Below are 22,783 nucleotides of genomic sequence, written 5' to 3'. Positions count from 1 at the left end.
TTTCTTACTGTCCCAGAATTAGTCCCTAAAGGTCCATAGTCTGACACCAAGTAATCCAAGTGTATTTTCTTGTTTTCCCAGAAGTGACGCCTGGAACCCACATTCTAATGTTAAATTCTAAAATCAAAAACTACCAGTGGTGGGGCCAACCACTCGGAAGAGAGGATTTCTGAAAGTCACAACTTCAGCACAGCTAGAACCACCCATTAGAGCAGCCCTCCACTTCTCCACTTCCCCTGAACGATATACAAAGAAGGAAGGCTAGAAGTCACCTTTGAAGGGAATGAGAGTTTGTGGAGCAGCTTCCCATACTCCTCCCGTAGGTGAGGAGGAGCGTTCGAAATATTCTTTCTGATCCGACATGGGTGAGGATGTCAGAACTACTACCTCTTCCACAACGTTGTGACTGCTGATCATCCTCGTGTAACATTTTCTAAGCTACAGAACGAGCAGCACACTTGCTGCCCTAAACTTAAAGCTACTGATGACAGAAGAGAGGGGCAAGAGAGAGGAGGAGAGACAACCACAGGGGGAATTGCCTGTATCCCCACCGTGCGATGTGGCAAGAATATCAGTTTCCTACAAGCACAATGGGTATAGGTTAGAAATTGAGTGATTTTGCTAGTACTCTCCAAGACAGCTACCTAATGGAACAGGCATCCCCAACCGCAGGAGGTAATGAAGTGAAATCCCCATGACAGAAATGGGGACAGTAAGTGGTTAAGCTTCAGCTGACCCTTCCAAGCCATGGCAGCCAAGGGTAAGAATCCATTAGGGCTCTTCACAGACCCAGGGAACTTCTGCCCATTAGAAAACACACATTTGGATGCCTACCACAGAGAAGTAGCTGGAACTGACAGAAAGAGAAGAACAAATTACTATGGTGGATTTAAGTAATGAAAGAGCATTTCAACTAACAAAGGAAACATCAGCCAATTATCCATAGGCAGTTGCACATGAAAACACAGACTCTTCTCCCTCTCTGCCTCCACACCAGAGGACTAAGAGCTTGAAAGAGGACAAGGTCGTAAGAGAGTTTGCTCCACTTCCCCCGTTAACACAAGTCCCAAAACCACCAGGCTGGACTTGGGGGGAAAGGAGAGCTTTAATTGAGTACAAGATTTACATTCTAAAATAGACTATCTATTAATAACCAGTAGCTTGTATTCTTTTTCTTATGTGAAATACCTATATACATCTCATTTGTGAAAGAAAGTTCCATTTAATCTGTAATTCCATGGTAACAATTATTTTCTTTCAGTACTTAGAATATATTATTCCACTGGTTTCTGGCTTCAGTTTCTGCTGTTGAGAAATCAAGTTTTAATCCAATTGTCCTTCCTTTGTGATTAATCTGTTTTATTCCCTGATGCTTTAAGTAACTGCTCTTTTTTCATTAATGTTTTAATTTCACCATGTCTAGGTGTGTATTTGTTTTTATTTACCTCCTTGAGATTCGTTGAGTTTTCTCATTTGATACTGGTACATTGGTGCTTTCATAACATCTGAAATGGCAATTACCTCTTCAAATATGTCCTTTTCACCATCCTTTCTATTTTATTATTCTGGAACTGTCGTTAAGAGTGTCTGAAACTGTTCCCTCTGTCCTCTCTTTCATATTTTCATGTCCTCCTCTCTCTTTGCTGATTCTGGATAATTTCTTTGCATCAATCTTCCATTGAGCAATTCTTTCTTTAACTGTGTAATGTGTCATTTTATCCATTGATCAGATTTAATCTAATTTTATATTTTAATTTTTAGAACTTCCGTTTGGTTCTTTATCAATAGCAATTTGGTCTTTGTTTATATTTTTGATTCACTCTTAAAGATTTAAAAAATACTCATACATATTTTTCTGACTGTTATATCTACAAGGCCTTGCAGGTAGTTTCATAAGCTTATGGCTTATTTCTTCATGTTCTTAATGCCATTTTATTGGGAGATGATATTGATTGGAACTCTGAGAAATGTTTGAAAGTTGTTTTTAAAGTTCTTTTCCCCATAGTGCATCTATGTTTTCTTTTGTCAGGTTCTTGGGGCCACTACCAATCCAGAATCATTTTAACTTAGTTATTGGCTTGGTTTTAAAGTCACATAGCAGTGTGAATTCATGCCCCATTTCCATGTATGTTAAAATATTCTGGTTAGAGGGGTGCCTGGGTGGCTCAGTCAGTTAAGTGTCCAACTTAGCTCTGGTCTCGATCTCAGGGTTGTGAGTTCAAACCCCACATTGGGCTCCATGCTAAGTGTGGAGCCTACTTAAAAAAAAGAAAAATTCTGGTTAGAAACTCTTAAAAGATTTTTCCTCTTCTTATATTTACTTTTAATTTTATATTCTGTTCTAACCAAAGCCAGTGTGTTGTAATGTGTACTTGGGGTTCGTTTTAATCAGGTACGGTAAGATGACAGACATGGAGGCAATTGCCTCAAAGAAATGCTTTCTTACTCGCAATTTCCCAGAGAATGGGGCATGCCATGTCATGCAGAGCTATGTGGGGAATCATCAGTGTTGATCAGAAGGCAGAAGGAACAAGAGAAAGACATGGGCAGAGGCTTATCATGATTTTTGCAAGAAGGAAGGGGTAAGCAAGCTGCGCAACCTGAGTATTGCATAGTTTGAATAATTTTGGGGGGCTTTGGACTATAAGGTGGTCCCTAATTATTAGGTCCCTGGTCTTGGGGTGATTTAAGGCAAAGAGAATCTTGGCTTGGTGTGTGAGAGTTACACAAAAGAGGTGGTTGAGGTTAGGGACTCAGGATTATTTGGTTTGCGTATGAAAGGCATGCTCACAGGCAAGTCCTCAGCTCGCTCTAGGAATTAGGTAGTCCTGGCAGGGGCGGTCTCCCAAGAATCAGCAAGGCCCCAAGATGACAAAGTATTACACAATTTTAAAACAAACAAATAAGCAAATATAATAACCACGGCTAGATGGGCAAGTATTCTCAATATTTTCCTCTGTAAGGGGATTTTCCCTCAAGTTCAGTCACTGAGGGTATTGTCCTCTGGGAACTGGGCTCTCAGATTTTTGAAGTTATCTCTGACTCAGACTTCTATGAAATTCAGGCCCATGGTTTGCCTCCAGCCTGTGTGGGTACATGGGCCTTAAAAATCCAGGCTCAAGGTTACTAACAATTAGCAGGTGCTCTCTGGCAAACACTGACTCTAGGGCTCACTTACTGTTCTGGATATGTGGGATTTGTCGTCGTTGTTAATTCTACAGTCTGATGGTTTTTCTTAACTTACTACCACATCAGCAATGATTTTTAAAACATTTTCACATTTAATTAATTATTTCAGGCATTCTCTGCTCCACTAGTCAAACATTTTGCTAAAATTAAAGTGTGGGGCACCTGGGTGGCTCAGTTGGTTGAGCGACTGACTCTTGGTTTCGGCTCAGGTCGTGTTCTCTGATCTCACCTTTGGGCTCTGAGGATGGAGTCTGCTTCAGATTCTCTCTTCCTCCCTCACTGCTCCTCCCCTCCACTCGCTCTCTCTCTCCAAAGTAAAAAAATGCAATCTTTAAAAAATAAAAAATAAATTAAAAAATAAAAAATAAAATTAAGGTCTTTGATTTACCCTTTAATATCTCTTTGCTTGTTAAAGGTTATTCTTAAACTCTATTAAAAGCAAGAAAAAAAAAAATCCTAAAATAGTATCTAATGAAATTTCAGTTTGGATTTTTTTTTTAGGCCTTCAAATAGTTTTGTACATTTTGAGCACTTGCCATGAAAGTGAAGCAACTTGAATTTTTGATTAAATATTTTGTAATTTTTATTTTCTCTAAGAAATTGAAAACCTTTCCTGTAATTTCATGTCTTACAATCTGAAATTTATTTTTAAAACCTGAGGACATCTGTCTTCCCTTTTCAATATTGAAACTATTTTTGCAAAAGATGTCAATATTTCTTAACATACAGATCAAATTTTCCTATTTGCTCACCTTAGAACATAGAAGCCATCGATCTTACCTTCTGAATATTCAATATCCTCTAAATGGGCAGTAAGAAAACATTTTAAAAGCCACATGAAGAGGACTCTGTACACATTAGATAATAATATAAATGTGTAGTCCATAAATTGTTATTAAGAAATAAAATTTGAAATACATAGGATATTACCTGCAATCTAAATACCATATTAATTTTGTCACTTCGTTTTAATTTCAAGTTCTGATAATGCTAAAAAATACAAAAAATTGATACTACAACTCTATTATCATGAGACAACTATGCTTGATTGTTCAACACAACAGTTTTAGTTTAATTTATTGTGTTATTTTTTATTTTAATTAAACTACCTAAAACTTCCTAAGAGTCATTTGAGCATTTTTATGTTACCAAATAATGTTGGGAATTCAAGCAACTATTGTCATTAATTAATCATCATTTCCATTTTCTTAGGAGTCAAGCCAGATCTGAGAGCTAACAAGCAAGCAGGAAGCTTGGAAAAGGCTGGTTTAACAAAAGGGATATGAACAAACGTGTTTTGTATTTCATGTCTATTCCACAGTCATTTGCCAGTTAAGTTATCTGACTTGTGAGAATTAAAGTATTCTGCTCTATTTATATCAAGATTAGCAGAGAGAGGAAAGAAGAAGAGTACTGAATAAACAAATTTTCCTTCCATAAGCATTTGGGTCAATCTCAATAACAATCAAAGATGCATAATTTAAAACAAGGTATTTTTCCCCTCGCAGATTGGAGAAGAAAACAGTGTGATAATACCAGGGTTAGACAAAGTGGAAGTAAAAAAGATGGTTTTGTGCTCTGTTTAAACAGAAATCACTACCAGCCACAGGACAAATCGACATCATATATCATTTAAAACCTTTTAAAATGTGTATATTCTTTAGTCAACTCAACTTTCAGAACTTTTTCCTAAACAAAACAAAAGTCAGGTGTAAAGATGTAGATACACCAATGTTTATAATTATGCAAGTTTCCAAGAGGAGTGAGGTCCTCTACTAAAATCAGATGGAGGAATTTGCATAGCTCTGCTCTGTGAGGAAAGACACTCTCACCCATGAGTTGACTCTTAAGTCACCTGCACTGAAAACCTTTCCTTATAAGGGACTCCTCCCATGAGCCTGCTTTTTGCGTGGTTGTTTCCTGCCCTTACTTAAAATTGATTTCTGCAGTTCATCACCTCATCATTTGTCTAAAATTTATTATTGATAACTTATATGCTGTGTACTAGCGATTTTTATTCTATTTTATTTTTATATCTTAGATTCTCTGGCTCTTATTTTCTTGTAACTTAAAAATTTATTTCTACAGTTTTAATAGAAAAAGTTTATATTCTTAAAAACTACTTTTAGTCTTAATAACCTCTTTCTTAACTTTTTACTTTTTAGACCTCACTTCTTAGATTGAATTTATTTTCAAGTCTATTTAATTTTCTTAACAATGGCTTTTTCTGTATTTTAAAATTAATATTTTTTCTTGGGGATAAATTCTCTTACCTTAAAAGTATACTCGATTTCTGCTTCTTTTGTTTTTAGACTTCATCCAGTTTGAATGTCTGTTTTTCCATTTATTATTATATTTTAAATTTTTTTTTTGTTTTGTTGAACAACCGCATTTCACAGCTCATATTCAAGAGGAGAATCCTGGCCCTGCCCATCCCTCAGCCCATCTGCATGAAGAGGTCTGGTGACTCTGTTCTGGCGCTGTCCTTGTTAAGCTCTGCTTTCACAGGAGAATGTAGGTTCTGCTTGCCAGCTCCATTGAAACTTAACTGGCAATTAACTTGAAATGTAACTGGCAACATGTTGCAATCACAATCCAGTTCTTAACAAAGGCTCATTTGAAAGAAACATGACTGATTGAAGACTGGGAAAAAGTTGTGCAATCCTTCCATGTCTAAGTGCTTCAGTGTGAATCCCTGGATGAAGTTAGAGCATCAGAAAGCCTGCACTAGAATTTATAGTATTTTGGTACTACCTAGATTGATCATACTGAACTTGGTGTTCTCTCACTGGTCTGTTTCGAATAATTTTATAAGAAATCGCCCTATGAAAGTGTTAATATAGCTATGGTAGAGAAGTTCCCAGGAACATAGTGTCCTTGGAACAACAGCTTTGCTTTTGGGTTTGTATGGCTATTGATACAGTCAGTTCTGTCTTATTGACCCGCTGAATTGTGTAGCCCATATTTTTTTTTCCTTTTTGTTGGCTGTTAGAGAACACAGAGTCAAAATCATGGCTCGTGTCCAACAAGCACACAGTATCTTTTGGCAAATATTTTACTACTCACTTCTAGTTTCATTTTATTTCTCTCATTTCAGTATTCCCTCTGCAGTGATTTCCTTAGTTGCATATTTTTATTTTATCTGGATATATTGCATGCATTGTTATACTTCACATTAAAGAATTTCAACATCTGAGATACTCTGAAAGAGAGAGAGGCAGAAAAGATCAGCATTATAATCCCATTTTACTCATTAAAAAACCAGGACAATGTGATAATAATAGGAAGCCAGTCAGTAGCAAAACTGAAATTGGAACATCCACCTTCAAGTTATGAAATGACTTAAAATTCAAGAATCCAAAGCCATCAGACTCTCTTGTTATAATTGCCAGATTTCCATCAACACTGGGGATCAACCACCAGTCAGAAATAATCAAATTCTTTGTGCTGTTTTCTCTACTTTATTTTGAGTAATATTAAAGTTCCAGAAATATCAGCCCAGGCAAATCCAGCGAGTATAAGTAACTAAAAGTGTTAGCTCCCACCTCTTTGCCATATGTTCAGAAAAATCTCAGACAAGTTCAACTTAATGTTTTGTGAACCACCCATCTAGAAACATTGCAAGCTTTACTGGGTGGGGTTTTGTGGCAATTTTGAAGTACACCAGTTTAGTCAAGGATATGTAGAAGAACGTAAAAGAAAGATTGACTTTGCCATAAAGATTCATTTTTGCCATTTAATATTAAACAAAATACTTAAATAATACTTGTAAACATTTCAGGCAGTGGATGAAATGATTCTAGCAGACCCGATTTCTAACCCACAAAACTTGGAAACTCAACCTCTGCTCCATAGAACTTTGTATTTGTTTTGGAGCTTAATACTGTATAAGTACCATCCAGAGATTTTTCTGCAAGAATCTCTTTGCTTTGTTTTGTTCTCTGATTATAAAAGTAACTACTCTTATTATAAAAATTAGAGAAGCAAAAATAATAGAAATAAAAATGAAAACTTAATAGAAATCATTTTAGCTAACATTTTTTTCAGCACTTACTTAGTATAAGCACAAATCTAAACACCTTACATACATTTTCTTTACCTCCCAACAATGCTGCAACATAGATATACTGCTTAGCTCTATTTTATGCCTGGAGAAAACAACACTCAGTGAGTTGCATTAAGTGATTAAGTGAATGAACCACTGATTATAAAAGTCGTAAGATGCATTTGATGTGTTACATTCCAGTTTTTATTCATTTATTCCTTTGTGATAAATAAGGAATGGATAGATACAGACAAAGATAGAGACAGATGGATAGATAGGTACGTGGATAAGCAGATAGAAAGATGATTGATAGATAGGTAGATAGATAGATAGATATAGATGATAGATGATAGATAAATAGATAGATAGCTATAGATACTTTTCTTATTGTTAGGACAACCATGTTTGAAACCTGATTCTGCCACATACAATTATATCATAAGTAATTCTTTTTGTGTCTTGAAATTTTACCAAAAATTTAAAAGCCTGCTGAGTCAGTTTAAATTATATTCAGCTGGAAGGGACAGCAAACCTCACAAATAGGCTTAGCATTTAAAACATGTAAGCGCTTACCTACCTACTTCCGGAGGTAGGCAGATGTACCTGCAAGAATTCTGGAGGTAGGCAGATGTGAGGCAGGGTGGTAGTTCAGGGATGCCATCAGCAATCTAACCCTTTCCATCTTTCCCCATGCTGTTCTTAGTATATAGAAGTTCATCCTCCTACCGTCACCTCACCACCATATAGGGGCTGCCATCTGTAGCTGCCATGTTTCAGAAAAGAGAAAAAGAAAGGGTAAAAGAAAGAGGGACATGCCCAGAGGTGTTCTGCCTCCTAAGCCCATCTCACCATTAGCCACATCTGGTTCATACGGTATTTCAGTTAACTTACTGCTGCTTAACAGATCATTCCAATACATAAAGGCTAGAACATCAACAAAATGGCAGACAACTGCCAAATGGATGGTTTTACTAGGGAGAGTTAGTCCCTGCTCTGAGTGACATTAGCTGGGGCAACTCCACGGGGGCTGGAGGATCCAAGATGGCTTCACCCAGAAATTTGGCAGTCAGCTGGGGTGGCTAGAATGCCGGGGGGTTGAATGGGCCTCTCTTCTCTTTATAATTCTTCCAAGATCCTTCCCTTTCTCCCCATAAACTTTTTCTAGTTAGACAGTTGGAATTCTTTACATAATGGCTGGCTTCCAAGAGCATGAAAAAACAGAAGCTGCAAAGTTTATTGAGACCTAGGCCCAGAAGTCAACCAATATCACTTTCACACGGTCTACTGGCCAAAGCAGATCATAGGACTAGTCCAGGTTTAAGGGTAGAAGACTTCGCCTCTTGATGGAAGGAGGGGCACATATATAGAGGGATGGAAGGAATTGTTGGTGGCCATCTTTGCAAATAATCCACCACATGTAGATACTCCTGTTCCAGTTACTGTTGAAAGAAGGAAAGAAAGAAAGAAAGAAAGAAAGAAAGAAAGAAAGAAAGAAAGAAAGAAAGAAAGAAAGAAAGAAAGAAAGAAAGAAAAAGAAAAGAAAAAAACTATAGTAGGGGTGCCTTGCTGGCTCAGTTGGAAGAGCATGTGACTCTTGATCTCAGGGTTGCGAGTTCAAGCCCCACATTGGGTGTAGAGATTATGTAAATAAACAAACAAAAAAATCTGTAGTAGATCAAAGGGCATTCAATCAACAATGAATCTGCCTTAAATTTTTTTTTCCAAGGAATTCCCATTCTCTCTCTTGCTCTCTCTCCCACTGCACCCTCCCTTCTAGCTTTCTTATTCTCTCTAGCTCTCACTCACGCTTTCTCTGCAACACACACATATACACATAATCACCTCCGATAAAATATTTTTTTAAAAAAAAGATTGATTAAAAATTAAATATACAGCCTCCCCCCTTTCCTTCTCTCTCCCCCTCTCTTAAAAACAAAAGGGGGTGCCTGGGTGGCTCAGTCAGTTAAGCATCCAACTCTTGGTTTCAGCTCGGGTCATGATCTCAGGGTCTTGAGATCAAGCCCCAAGTTGGACTCTGAGGTGGGTATGGAGCCTGTTTAAGATTCTCTCTCCCTTTGGGTGTCTGGGTGGCTCAGTCGGTTAAGCATCTGCCTTTGGCTCAGGTCACAATCCCAGGGTCCTGGGATTGATTCCTGCATCTGGCTCCTTCCACCTCTGCCTGCTGCTCCCCCTGCTTGTGCTCTCTCTCTCTGACAAATGAGTAAATAAAATCTTTAAAAAAATTAAAAAAAGATTTTCTCTCTCTCCCTCTGCCCCTCTCCCCAATCTAAAAAAATTAAATATACAGTATATACAGTTTAACCTTAACTAAAGATAGAAAAAAAATCACACACAAAGTTTTCTGTGTGTAGTTGGGCTATAGGTAATCTTACTGTTTGTTATTATTTCAGTATTTTCTGATTTTCTATAATGATATTGTTACCTCTGTATTAGAAAAAAATAATAATTGCTCTTTTCTAAAGGCTAATTTTTTTACTAATGGTATAATATTCCATTATATAGATGCAAAAAAATGATATACACATTCCATTATAATTGGGTATTTAGGCTATTTATACTTTTTCCCATTAAATCATGCAAAGATAAATGTATTTGAATAAATATAAATTTCTTTTCCTAGAAACTATTTTCCAAGAAATGTTATTTCCATTTAGACTTTGACCAGCAGTGTTTAAACAGACTAAGCATATCTTCAGCACCATTGGGTATTTCAGCATTTTAAAAACTTATGGCAACTTATTTTTACTTGCATTTTTTTATTATTAGTGAGTTTGAAATTTTATAAAGTATATTTATTGGCCATTTGTATATTTTCAGGTCTGAATTGTTTGCATCCTTTCAGTTTTTCTGTTGGAACTAAAATGTTTTTCATTTATGGTTAAAAGTCCTCATAAAACAAAGCATATTATATATAGTAGTTGTCATATGTATACATGTGTGGTTTTCAATATGTATACAATATGTACACCAACTCTAGCTATCAATTTGTATATAAAGTAATCTGGAGAGAGGAAAAAAATGGATTCCTTGGTCTATATCACTGGTTTTCAAATCAGGTGTGTATGTGTTCAGGTCAGGAAGAGAGGGCTTAAATGAACTTGGCTTTGAAAATCCCATGAAAATTACTGCTGTAGATTAATTTTGTAACGAAGAAGTTTTAGTCTATGAATAATAATTCTTAGATTTGTGCTTGTTCTCATTGCTCATTCTATTCAAGTTGAAAGCAGGATTATATTGGAGGTCTTTTTCTGAAGAATCTTTTGCAAGGTTGGTAAAGGAGAGGCAAGAATAAAACATTGTTTTCTAAAAAATAGTGACATTTACTTATGAAATTGTGGAATTCTGAACAGGTATACTCTGGGTAAATTAAGGGCCCAAATCCAATAGTTTGGTTTTTTAAAATCTGCTTTATTTAACATTAAAAAGTGTGTTAAACAGAACACCCAGGTCATTCCTCCTTGGCTAGTACTAATGGCTAAACGTATAATTTACAAAGCACTCTTTGCATACTCAAAAATAATGAGATGATACAATCAAATTAATCGTATTTTTACTCCTTACAATGGAACAAATATTTCCTATGTATTCATAAAGAAAGATTCTGGCATGCCCATGACATGTAAATTGTCTCATGAGCATCAAAAAACTTTTTGTTATTGCTATTTATTAATAGCAATATGTTATTGCTATTTATTAATGGGCAATTAAAACAGATTAATTGGGCTACATTTGTTTAGCTTTCAGAAATTACAATGGGGAAATTCTATACTGATATAGTACTATATGATAAAGGGAACATGATAGAATGTATCACTCAGGTGCAGAGTTTTAGATTAGTGGGGTACAGTGTTACTGTATTGGCTGTACAGGGTCTAGAGGAGAATAAAGGGGAAATAAATGGAAAATTTTCTTATGTAATATTATCCACCAGAGGAAGCATAGACAGTCAAAAAGAATATAAATAATAACTAAGGTTGACCATTAAACTAAATAGATTTTCCCCTAGGCTTCAGTATTAAAAAGAAAGATTTCCTAAATGACACCAGCCCTCTTTTAGAGAAACAAAATGTCATAAAAAATCAGATATCATTTTTGAACAGTGGCTTTGTGGCTATATTTGTGTTTTGAATCAGGCCTTTCATCACAACAAATTATAAATAAAATATGAAACCTTTGCTTCACACATTAATAGCCAAATGCTTATATAATGCATGCTTAAATTTTTTTTCACTTTACACAGTGAATCCAAACCAGATAAACAAAAACACTTATTTTTAAAGTCTTTAGCCTCATTTAATCTAGGCAAATGTGAACAGGAGAGAAGTAGCTGCTAAAAGATGACAAAGTTTACCCAAACCAACGAAATTTTAAAACATCTCCAAGTGAACAAAGCCAGAGACTCCATCTGCCTTATGAGCTTACCTGCATGTGAAGTGATTCCAGTGGCTATAGAACTGCCTTTCAGACACACTACGGTTTTGAAAAGAATGTAAACCATATTGTGCTTTTACAAGGACAATACTGAAAGTATTTCTGAGCACATTTCAGTTTTATCTTTTTCTTATGCATTATCTCAAAGTTTCTGGTTTCCATCTTTTTCTATCATTCAGTAAATGTTGATACTGTCTTCAGTGACCATTCTATAACTAAAAAGCATTATTAAACATAATGATTATAGAGTTATGATAGTTGGTGGCCCCCTTTATATATGCTTACGGAGCTGCCCATGGTTACACAGATGGTAGAGTTGAAACCTCTTTTTGCATTCTGTAGGGTAACTGGACCTAACTAATAATACATGGGATTTCCCTAAGCAATCCTCCATCTTGGCTTTTCCAGTCTCTCTACGACCAATAACTATTTTCCCTTTGTACTTCACAGGGGTCAAGAACTCACATTCTTCACTATTTTAGATAGTTGTGAAGCGGTGTATTTTGTTAAGAAAATTTGCTTGAATTTGTGAACATTCTGAAGGAAATTCTTACAACACAAAATGCACTAACCTATGTGGTGCTACGTAGTCTATAGAATATATGCATATAATATTATGTATATATGGTTCTACAGTCTCCTATATGATACTGCTAATACTCACTCTAGCTATTAGTAGGGTTGTATACTGATAATCAGCATAAGATTGGTTGTGTACTTTAGTAAGTAACCAAGAGATATTTAATTAACATTTGACAGGTGAATGAATTACTAAATGATATTGAAGTTTGGGCCTTGAAACTATTTTGATTATGAGATGATTTATTACTGGGTCAATAACTAATGAATTGCCTAACATAAAAGGTAGTTATTTTATTTTACTCTATTGGAACACTACTAAAATATATCTGAATTCTGACCAGTGGTATTAAACATTTCTCAGTTTATTTTATTGGCTCCAAAACATACAGCTAAATGTACTAAAGGAAGTATTTCAAAACCACATTTAGGAATAATCCAAAAAGCTAAATCAAAAAGTAAATTCAGTACTATGAAAAAAACAAGTAAAAGGTGTTCTTAGCATGTTAAATCTAATTATTCTGGTTTTTATCAGACTACTAACTAAAGTATGTAAGTTTCAAGGCACTGACTTTTGAAAATGCTCTGAAACTTAGGGTATATACTAAAACCAGAAAGTAATGAAAAAATATGTAAAATAGTGGTTTAATTTATGTTATAACAGGCATTTGAATGTGAAATTTTGGTTTTTTTTATGTGATGTTATTTCTTCTCATTATTTTATACCCAACAGCCTGAGAACTTCAGTACCAGCTGACCCTCAGGCAAGAAAGACAGTAATTTGTAAAGTAAAGCTAATTTTTGGTGAATCATCCAAGGAGTTCATTGCTTCTCAACATTTCAAATTAACCTTTTCATGTCACACATTATTAGAAATAAATCCAATTAAATTACATAGCTTCTGTGAAGTAATTTCCCCTCAAGATGCCATTTCTATCTCTCCAGGGAAAACAACATTTTAAAAACCTAAAACTAAAACTAGAGAAATTATAATTTTAAACTTTGTGTAATGCAAATATATGTGTCTCATTTAACACTGTTACTTTCTCATGTCTGTCATGTGAATAGCTCATCCAATCAAAAATTCCCAAGAACGTGGCTTCCCACAGATCTGAATTCCCCACATGAAGAAGGCACCACAGCCATTGAGGTAAGAAGCATCTGAGGAAATTTTACATCTTGCATCCTCATATTTTTTTTAACATTAATTTTCTCTTTCCTTTGGGAACTAAGACCAAAATTAATCAAGGAAAGTAGGCAAAATAAGATGATGAATAAGAAGAAGAGAAAGTAGCAATAAAAGATGATAAGTGATAAGGGGACTAACCACACTTTTAACTCTACTAAATGTATTTTTTTTTTTTAAGTGTAAGGACACTGTTGGCCCACAGACACTTTTCACATGTTCCTTTCCTGAGGCCCGACAGACTGTCTTGAGATGTAACTGATCTCACATTCCACAGTTGGGATCCAGAGAAAAGTTTATTTTGTAACATTCACTCAAGGCTATAAATGTCCTTGAACTTTAGTAATTGTGTCCTTGTTTTCGAATCAATGGACATATGTCTTGTGGATGGAGAATGTGTTCTACATATGGTTAGACTGCCTGAATTTGAGCTCAGGCTTGTCACTTGCTAGCCTGCCATCTAAGACCCATCCTCTAAACGCTTTAAGTCTTACTTACCTCATCTGTAAAATGGGGATAATATCTAATCTGGCAATGTTGACTAATGAAGGTTAGATGCATAACTTATCTTGTCCATTGGAAAATACTAAGGAAGTGAATATTATTATGGTACATTTAGTGCCATAAGAAATGCCTTATTTATTGTTTTTAACTGGTTAAGGTCCTCAGCATTATGTGAATCATGTAGACAGTGCTTGACAATTAGTGGATAAATGAATACATTCATGAGTAGCTCATAGCAGTGAAAAACTACCTCACTAAAGAGAACAGTGTGAGGTAGGGCTACAGTGGGATTCCGGTTCCCATTTGCTGCTAATCCCTGGACCTTCTCTGGAGACTGTGTTCCCTAGTGGACACAGAGACCTGGTTTGGAGATGGACTGTGCTCCCCGAGAGCAATAGGGTAATTAGAATCAGCTAATAGCTAACAAGGAGACTTAGCTCTTGCATATAGACTTATTTCAACACTGATACTGTATTTCTGGGATTTTGTTTCACTCTGGTAGACGGAATAGAGAATAAAATGGAATGTCTTCCTTTCACATTCATTCATTCACATTCATCTATTGAATAAAATTTGTACCGTTATCCACACTAGCTGTTAGTAAACCTTAACGTCTAAGAAGTAGCTGATTCTGTTTTTTAGACAGATTCTATTTGCTACCAATTTCAGTTCTATAGTTATTAATGAACACTTTAAGTATTCTCATTTCCTTTCATAAATCTGCCTTTTTTTTAACCTCCTACCACACGATTCCTTTAGAATAATAGCAGGCAAAAAACATTTTTTTTCAGTTATTGTTATTTGTCTCAATATCTTCATGATCAAATGTACACACTCTTTACTTATAAACTGTAAAACAGAATTAAGAGATATCCTCTGGCTATTTTTAATCTGAGACTTTAAACAAGAGCACACCAACTTGAAAGGTATGTCAGTGAGAGATGAGCAAATATTAACCAGTTAGCTCAAATTAATATATATATATTTGAGTCCCTACAGTGTGTCAGGCTCTATGCCAGGCATTTGGGATACAAATATGAGTAATAAGTGTTCTTTGTTTATGAAGAACTTATAGATAAATGTGTAATTTTATTTAGTTGACTATATATAAGATGGAAAGCAGTGAAAGGGACAGAATGAACCTCAATAAAACCCAGAAGCCAGAAAACTCCAAGACCTAAGGTAAAAAAGGAAAGTCTTCAACTCCATATAGGATAGAAGTGTGAGGGTGGGGGCGCCTGGGTAGCGCAGTAGTTAAAGCATCTGCCTTCGGCTCAGGGCGTGATCCTGGCGTTCCCGGATCGAGTCCCACGTCAGGCTCCTCCTCTATGAGTCTGCTTCTTCCTCTCCCACTCCCCCTGCTGTGTTCCCTCTCTCGCTGCCTGTCTGTCTGTCACATAAATACATAAACTCTTTAAAAAAAAAAAAAAAGAAGTGTGAGGGTGGTGAGAGCTCGTAGCGTCATCACATCTCTGGGACTCAGTTTCCTCATTTAGGAAAGTAAGGAGATGGCTCAGAATGCTTTGATGATGCTATGATTTTAGTAGTTTTAAAATATGTCCACAGACTCTTGTATTCTCCCTTCAAAGAGTGGAGGCTGATTCTCCTCCCTTTGAGTGTGGGCTGGTCTTAATGACTCGCAAAGAACAGACTATGTTGCAAGTGACTGGGAATAAGTCATAAAAGGCTTTGTCTGTTTGCCCCCTCCTCTCTTTTTTAAAACCATTATTAATAGATTGTTTCTTTTATTTAAGAGTATAGAATATTGCTCTTCAGTTGACAGAAATTAAATTTATCTTGCTCTCTTTTGGGTTGCTAATTCTGAGAGAAGCTAGATACCATGTAAACAACTCTATGGAGGGGCCTCCATGGCAAGGAACTGGGGCTCTGGCCAAAAGTCACGTGACTGAGCCATCTTGGAAGCAGACCCTCTGGCCCTGTCAAACCTTCAGATGGCCACAGCCCTGGGTGACATTTTTACTGTAATCTCAAAGGAAACTCTGAGCCACAACCACCTAGCTAAGTCATTTCTGGTCTCCAAACTTGAAGAAACTTTATGAGATAGTAAACATGTGTTGTTTCAAGCTGTTAGGGTTTGAGGGTAATTTGATACAAAGCAATAGATAACTAATGCAAAGACACTGGTGTACAAATTAATAATGGTATATAATGAAAAAAATAGTACAAATAAATAATGAGTAATAATTTTATATTTTGACATAGAGGATTTGGGCAGTTAGTAGGAGTTTTTGCTTACAAAACCTTAGACGACTAAAGGAAAAGTTACAATTCTGTTAGAATTGAACCATATAACTTGATCGTAGTCTTGGCTTTGACCCCCACACGGCAAGAATGCAGCCCAGTGGGGTAGTTCATTATCGTACAACTTTTTATGAGCCTGACTGGACCTCAGTAAATATTTGTTGAATGAGGGAGCAATGGAAAATGACAAGGAAATGTGCTAGTCTGGGGATAGTATGAACACCAATGTTAGAGAGTATCTATCTTGTACCAGACACCATGATAAAGAGTTGGCATGAATGAACAAAGAAGTACTTATATTATTGAAGACAATTGATATATAAGTATCCACTGCCTAAAACTAATTTGGAAAGAGGGAAAACGTAGAAAAGGAAACTGATGGAAATAAAATGCTCTCAGGCAGAGTAGAAACAGATTATATGGGCCCAAGATAATCCCAGAAAGTGTGTCTTATCAGTGTCTCCTATAGAAGATTTCCCCCTAGGCAATGTGATTTTACATAAAGGAAAAAAACTTAGTAAATGAGTGTGAATTCATGAAATGCAGTTTTAACCAGGGTTTGTTTAAAACTCTTTGATGCCCCAAACAATTACATGAATAAGGGCTGCTTGCTTACCATGATCTTTAATGTTGCCAATATAATCATGTAATATTTTTCAAACGTTTGTCCTTTATCTCAGCATACTGAGCTAAAGCCACAAATAAAGACACAATAATGGTGATGACAATTACAATGTAAAGATGTTGCAATATTTATTGGTTATATACAAAAATGTTTTACTTAAACCGTGTACTTTAAAAATTTATAAATATATATTCCATTAAATGTCATGTCGATTAGGGTCTAAATACGTCATTAGAGTTCTGAAAGAAGAGATTTGGGTTTCAAGACAGACCGAATTATCTACTCTCATACCTTTTCTTTTTTACCTTTGATTGGAGTAATGGGCATCATTTCTGCTTATTAGGACTAAATGGACACACCTCATTAGGACTAAATTAGGACACACCAAATGACTTGAGGTAGAAGAGAATATTTTACTTTTTTTTTTGCAACTCAGATTCCTTCAAATACTAGAACCTTTACACACCTATCTAACTTGAATTATGCCTTTTCACCTAAACAATAATAGCAATTAAACACAAATAAATTGAGGGACACCTGGGCAGCTTAGTAGGTGGAGAACGTGACTCTTGATCTTGGAGTTGTGAGTTCAAGCCCCACGCTGGGTGTACAGATGACTTAAAAATAAAATCCTAAAAACAAACAAACAAATAAATTGAGCTATAATCTCTATAAAATACTGAGCACACACATCTGATATATCTGCTCCAACTCACAGGCTATACCTAAAAGAGGTGTGAGGCACGCTTGGGGCATTGACAGAATGACTTTCAGAACTGCCCCCTTGTACCTTGCCGTTTTTCCTTGATCTTCTGTGCTGAATCTTAACCTGTTCCCTGGTTCCCTTGTGTTCCTTCCGACACACTGACCGGTTGCCGTCCCACTTCCTGACTTTCGGCTTTGTTCCCTACGCTCCAAATCGCAGTTCTTCTTCTGCATATCATCTCCAATCACGCACTGATAAGGAGCTCTCTTGCGGAAATGACTTCCACCCTTCTACCACACATGCGACCCCCTTCACAGCTGGTATTTGGCCAGGCCTGCCCCCAGAGCAGCCACAAGGTATTGCAGGGTTGACACACGTATGTGAAGGATTCTCTGCCCACGGTGTGAATGCTATCGTCCGGCCTTCCCAGTAAAACCAGGCCTTTTGGTATCTCCAGTCCTCCCTACATACGTCTTTTTAAGATACCCTGTTTCTGAAAGTGCTTTCTTCAATACCTCTCTCAAGGGCCAGATTATTCACTCTGGGTCAAACCCCTAGAGCTAGAGAATAAGAGTTTTGTATGTTCAAATATACACACGCCTTATTCATGACAGGGAACTTCCACACCTCAAAAATAATTAAAGCAAAAACAAAAAAGTAGAAGCTGGAAACTTCGCACCCAATATTAACGGTTTGCCCACCCCTAATACACACAGACACACAAACAATCCAGAGTGCATCGACTCCAGCAATGATTGATAGGAGCTCATAACAAAATCCTGGGCCTTCTTCAATTTCAACGAGCTACTTGGAAGGGAAAATACAAGAAAAAATGACTCTGAGATCAATATTTTCCATCGGCGGAAGGAGCTTGTAAGAAACCAAAGAGGGAAAAAACAAAAGCAAAAACACCTTGCCCTTGGCCTGTGAGTGTTCTGTCTTTCCCAGGCCACGTGCTGGTGTCCCAGGACTTTGCAGGTTGTGCGGAGCGATAGAGAAGGAGTAGGACCTGACAGCTACTGAAATTCAGTTTGTTCATTCATTCGACACTTATATTTTGAGCCCCTGCTCTGTGTTGAGAGCATCAATGTTCTGCCTTCGTCAAGCTTACTTTCTCATGGAATAGTCAGAGAAAAACCAAATAAAAAAAGATGTTTAGAACACATGACAGGCAGTGCTAGTGCTGTTTAAAAAAAAAGAAATTGAGCAGGTTGTGAAGAAGGAGTGTGGCAAGTCCTGGCAGGTGAAGCATGGGGCCTGGGAAGGCTTTTCTTAGGAAATGACATTTCAACAGAGGCCAGAATGAGATGGAGAAGAGTGAGCTTGCAGAAGTGTGGGGAGAATTTCAGGCAGCAGGAATAATGAATGGAAAAGTCCAGGGCCAAGAACGTGTGTGGAGGGTTCAATGAATAGAAAAAGAACCAAAGCATCTGCAACAGAGAGAAAGGAGAAAAGGGGTAGAAAAATCACTTCCTAGAGGTGGTCAGAGACCAGATTGCATAGGCCCTTGTAAACTGTGGTAAGAACTCTTCCCCCCCACCCCCAAGAGCTCTCAGAAGCAATTCTGGGGAGCTTTGATTATTGGTCCCATTTTTTTTTCACTTGCTGGTAATAGGATGATATACTTACACACACCCTTGGCTATAGTCCTTTGCAGGCCCCTCCCACGTGTGTAACGTGTATTTCCTTACACCATTGACACATATGCCTTGCTTTGGTCAATGGAATGTTCACTAATGTGACACAGACAGAGGCCTTACGTGTGCTCACATGGGTTGTCTTGGCTTCTGGAGCTCCCCTGATTACCATCTGAAGAGTAAGCTCAAGGCTGTCACCATCCCGTCAGCAAGGGTCCCAGAGTAAGGTTCATGGAGCACATCAGAACCCATCCTGAAGCCTGAAACAGAGGCACCCCAGCTGAGCTGTGGACTTGCTGCTGTAAACTACTGAGAGTCAGAATGGTTTGTTCAGCAGCCTAATTGAAGCAAGAGCTGACTAATACACCACTGGAGGGTTTAAATCAAAGGAAGACAGGAATCTGACAGATTTTAAGAGGACCACTCTGACAGCTGTTGAGAGTAGAAGGAAGAAATATACGAGTGCAAATAGGGCAATTCAGAGGCCACTGCAAGAATCCAGGTGAGGGATGATGGTGGCTAGATGGGGGTGGGGGTGGTAGTGGAGCTGATGGGATTTGGGGATGACTGGGAGGTGAAGTCTGAGATAAAGGGTTGTGACAACACTGTCGTACAGCAATTTTATCATCCAGCTGGTTATTTTATCCAGCCCACCAGCCCAGCCTACGTTGCTAAGCATAAAAATCAGCGTATAAAGAGTGTTTTTGTCAACTGCCATACATTCGGGGACTACAGTTGCTATAGCAGCCAAGCAATTCTCTTTGGGCAGCCAGGTGGAAACCAAATTGTCTTGAAGAATCCTACAGCTGAATAGGGAGATTTTCTCTAATACCACATGACAAACTTTATCATTGTCTTTTTATTTTTTTAACAAGAATATCTAAATCAGGATGCTATCTATGGCTTAGTACATGATTCTCTCTTTCTGAAACCAACTTGTTTTTCCATTTTGCAGTTCGTAGTTTGTGCTGAGAATTTTACAGATATTGCTGTTTCAAGAGGTCATTCTGTCAAATGCTAGAGCATCTCCCTCCTCAACTGAATGGGCACCTTTCCTTGGGTTTCAGAAATGGCTCAGACCAGTGTACACTCCTCATCCACAGCAAGGGCTTTTGACTTAAATATGTATCTTCTTTCCTACCTAGGAAGGCAAGTCAGACAGTACCAGAGCCTCACAGACCACCTGGCCTCTCTCTTGTCACACTTCCTTCAAGCTTGGAGCCAAACTAAACCTGGAAGTCTGATCGTGCCTCTCTTCCCATATGGCTCACCCTGGCATTCCTCTCATTAAAACCGAGCTTTTCTACTTGCATAAAATACACCCAGCTCAGGAACTCTTGTACTCTGTTGGTGGGAATGTAAATTGGTACAGCCATTATGACAACAGTATGGAGGTTCCTCAAAAAATTAAAAATAGAACTACCATCTGATCCAGCAATCCCACTTCTGGGAACATGGCCAAAGGAAATAAAATCAGTATCTTGAAGAGATATTTGCACTCCCATGTTCATTACAGCACTACGCACAATAGCCAAGATATAGAATCAACCCGAGTCTCCATGGATGAATGATGGCTAAAGAAAATAGGTTACATATATACAATGGAATATTATTAAGTCTTAAAAGACAAGGAAATTTTGCAACAATATGGATGAATGGATGAAACTTGAGGGCATTATGCTACATGAAATAAGTCAGACACAGAAATACAAGTACTTCATGATCTCACTTACATGAGAAATTCAAAAGAGTAAAACTCATAGAAGTAGAGAGTAGAATGATGAATTCCAGGGGCTGAGCAGTAGGGGAAATGGGGAAATGTTGGTCAAAGAATACAAACTTTTAGTTATGCAGGATAAAAATCTTCTGGGAATCTAAAGTACACCATGGAGACAATAATTAACAATACTGTATTGTATACTTAAACTTTACTAGGAGAGTAGATCTTAAATGTTCTCAGCACAAAAAAAAAAAAAAATGACGACTATGTGAGGTGATAATATGTTAATTTGATTATGGTAGCCATTTCACAATGTGTACATAAATCAGTACATCGTGTTGTACACCATAAATGTACACAATTTTTGTCAATTATACTTCAATAAAGCTGGGTGACGGAAGTACACTCAGCCCTCACCAGTAGTATGACAAAGGGAGAAAGACAGCCTCCAGGACTCCCACATGTGCTCCCTCCACTTCCCCCATTAAAGCTTTAGTCTCCAACTCCCCTGACCTGAGTGACACAGTATCTTATAGTGCACCCAACCCAGCATCTGCATTTATATAAAACCGTCTTTGGCTCTACTTTGTCTATTTTGTCCACAGTGGTCCTTGATAGGCATTTGTGCTCCTCCTCCCTGAGGAGATCAGAATGAGAGAGCACGAGCAGGTGCCAGTACTTTGATGAACTTCTTTCTATTTCTGGATATCTGCCACACAGCATAGTAGATTACGTACTTCTTACTGTTGTACCATATGTATTCAGAATCAAACAATTTAAAAATGCCTAATGTTCACCCACCAGCCAGGGAGGGAACTGGTCTGGTAGACTGTAACAGAGAACTAGCCTCTAAAGCTTGTGGCTATTCATAATAGACAGCACTGATGTAAAAATGACAGCCAAACATTCATTAAACTCATTAAAGTCCTAAGAAACTCAAAAGTACTCAAAATAAATTGCATTTTGGCACAAAGAGTTTAAGGAGAAATCTCCTAGGAAAGAGTTTAGAATTGCTAGAATTGCTTGCAATCTGTAGGAGGGCTACATTTCCTGCATTTTAAAAAGAAATCTCATAAATGTTCAAGAGAGATTTATTGTCTGTGGTTTCTATGCAGCCTGCAAGCACTAGGTAAATAAGACGCCTTACCGGTGTGAAAGCTGTTACTTGTTCTTATATCCTTGGTGAGTCTGAGCATGCTATCACAGTACAATTAAATCCGTGTTTAGAGACACTAACCAGGCACCAAAACTGCACGGTGCAATCACACTCCTCAGGGAAATGATTGCTTCATGCAATAGCCCTCATGGGTTCTCTTTCCCATCCTGTTCAGGGACACATGTGTCACTTAGCCTCTTCTATCACATTAGAGGTCAGAGAGGACAGGTGGCCTTAAATGTCTTGTCTAGAATTGCAAGAATCCAGATAAACTAAAGGACTAATGTCAAGGTTTTCAAGAGCATAATACTCTCTGGAAAATAGTATCATTAAGACAGCCTTTCAGGAGATAATGGACTCTTTTCCTTGGGATTTTTAATAAAAGGTCTTTCTTGTCCTAAGGTATGATGGGGAGAACATCCATTGGAATGCTTCTTGGAGCTACAGTTCACAATATTTGGAGTTAATATTTCCCTATTTCCCAAAATTATGTTTCATTAATGTGATTTTCCATGTTTTGGCTTTTTGTGTGTAAGTTGTAGCTTCAACAAAATGTATTCAGGTGCTGTGCTACTTTGCCTGATGGATTTGGATAATGAACAAGGAAAAACAGAAGAAAGGTAAAAATAGAACTCAATCGTTATTTACAATCATGTGCCATTTTCTAAGATGGCCTTGGACTTGCCTAAGCCTAGTTTCTTTATCAGTTTCTTTTTTTATAT

At 37.3% G+C, this 22,783-nt stretch overlaps 1 non-coding gene across 1 annotated transcript; it reads left to right on the top strand.

Annotated features, from left to right (window-relative positions):
* On the top strand, positions 1 to 20,675 carry LOC123793339 (uncharacterized). Its single transcript, XR_006779920.2, has 4 exons — positions 1 to 323; positions 4,402 to 5,703; positions 13,334 to 13,415; positions 20,331 to 20,675. It is a non-coding gene; the product is annotated as an uncharacterized LOC123793339 (transcript).
* Positions 20,676 to 22,783: the final 2,108 nt, after the last annotated feature.

Source organism: Ursus americanus, chromosome 13 (assembly GCF_024610735.1).
Source record: "Ursus americanus isolate L20-20 chromosome 13, mUrsAme1.1.p, whole genome shotgun sequence".
NCBI lineage: Eukaryota > Metazoa > Chordata > Mammalia > Carnivora > Ursidae > Ursus > Ursus americanus.
The sequence above is the reverse complement of the archived record's forward strand: the minus strand, read 5'-3'. Positions and strand labels throughout refer to the sequence as shown.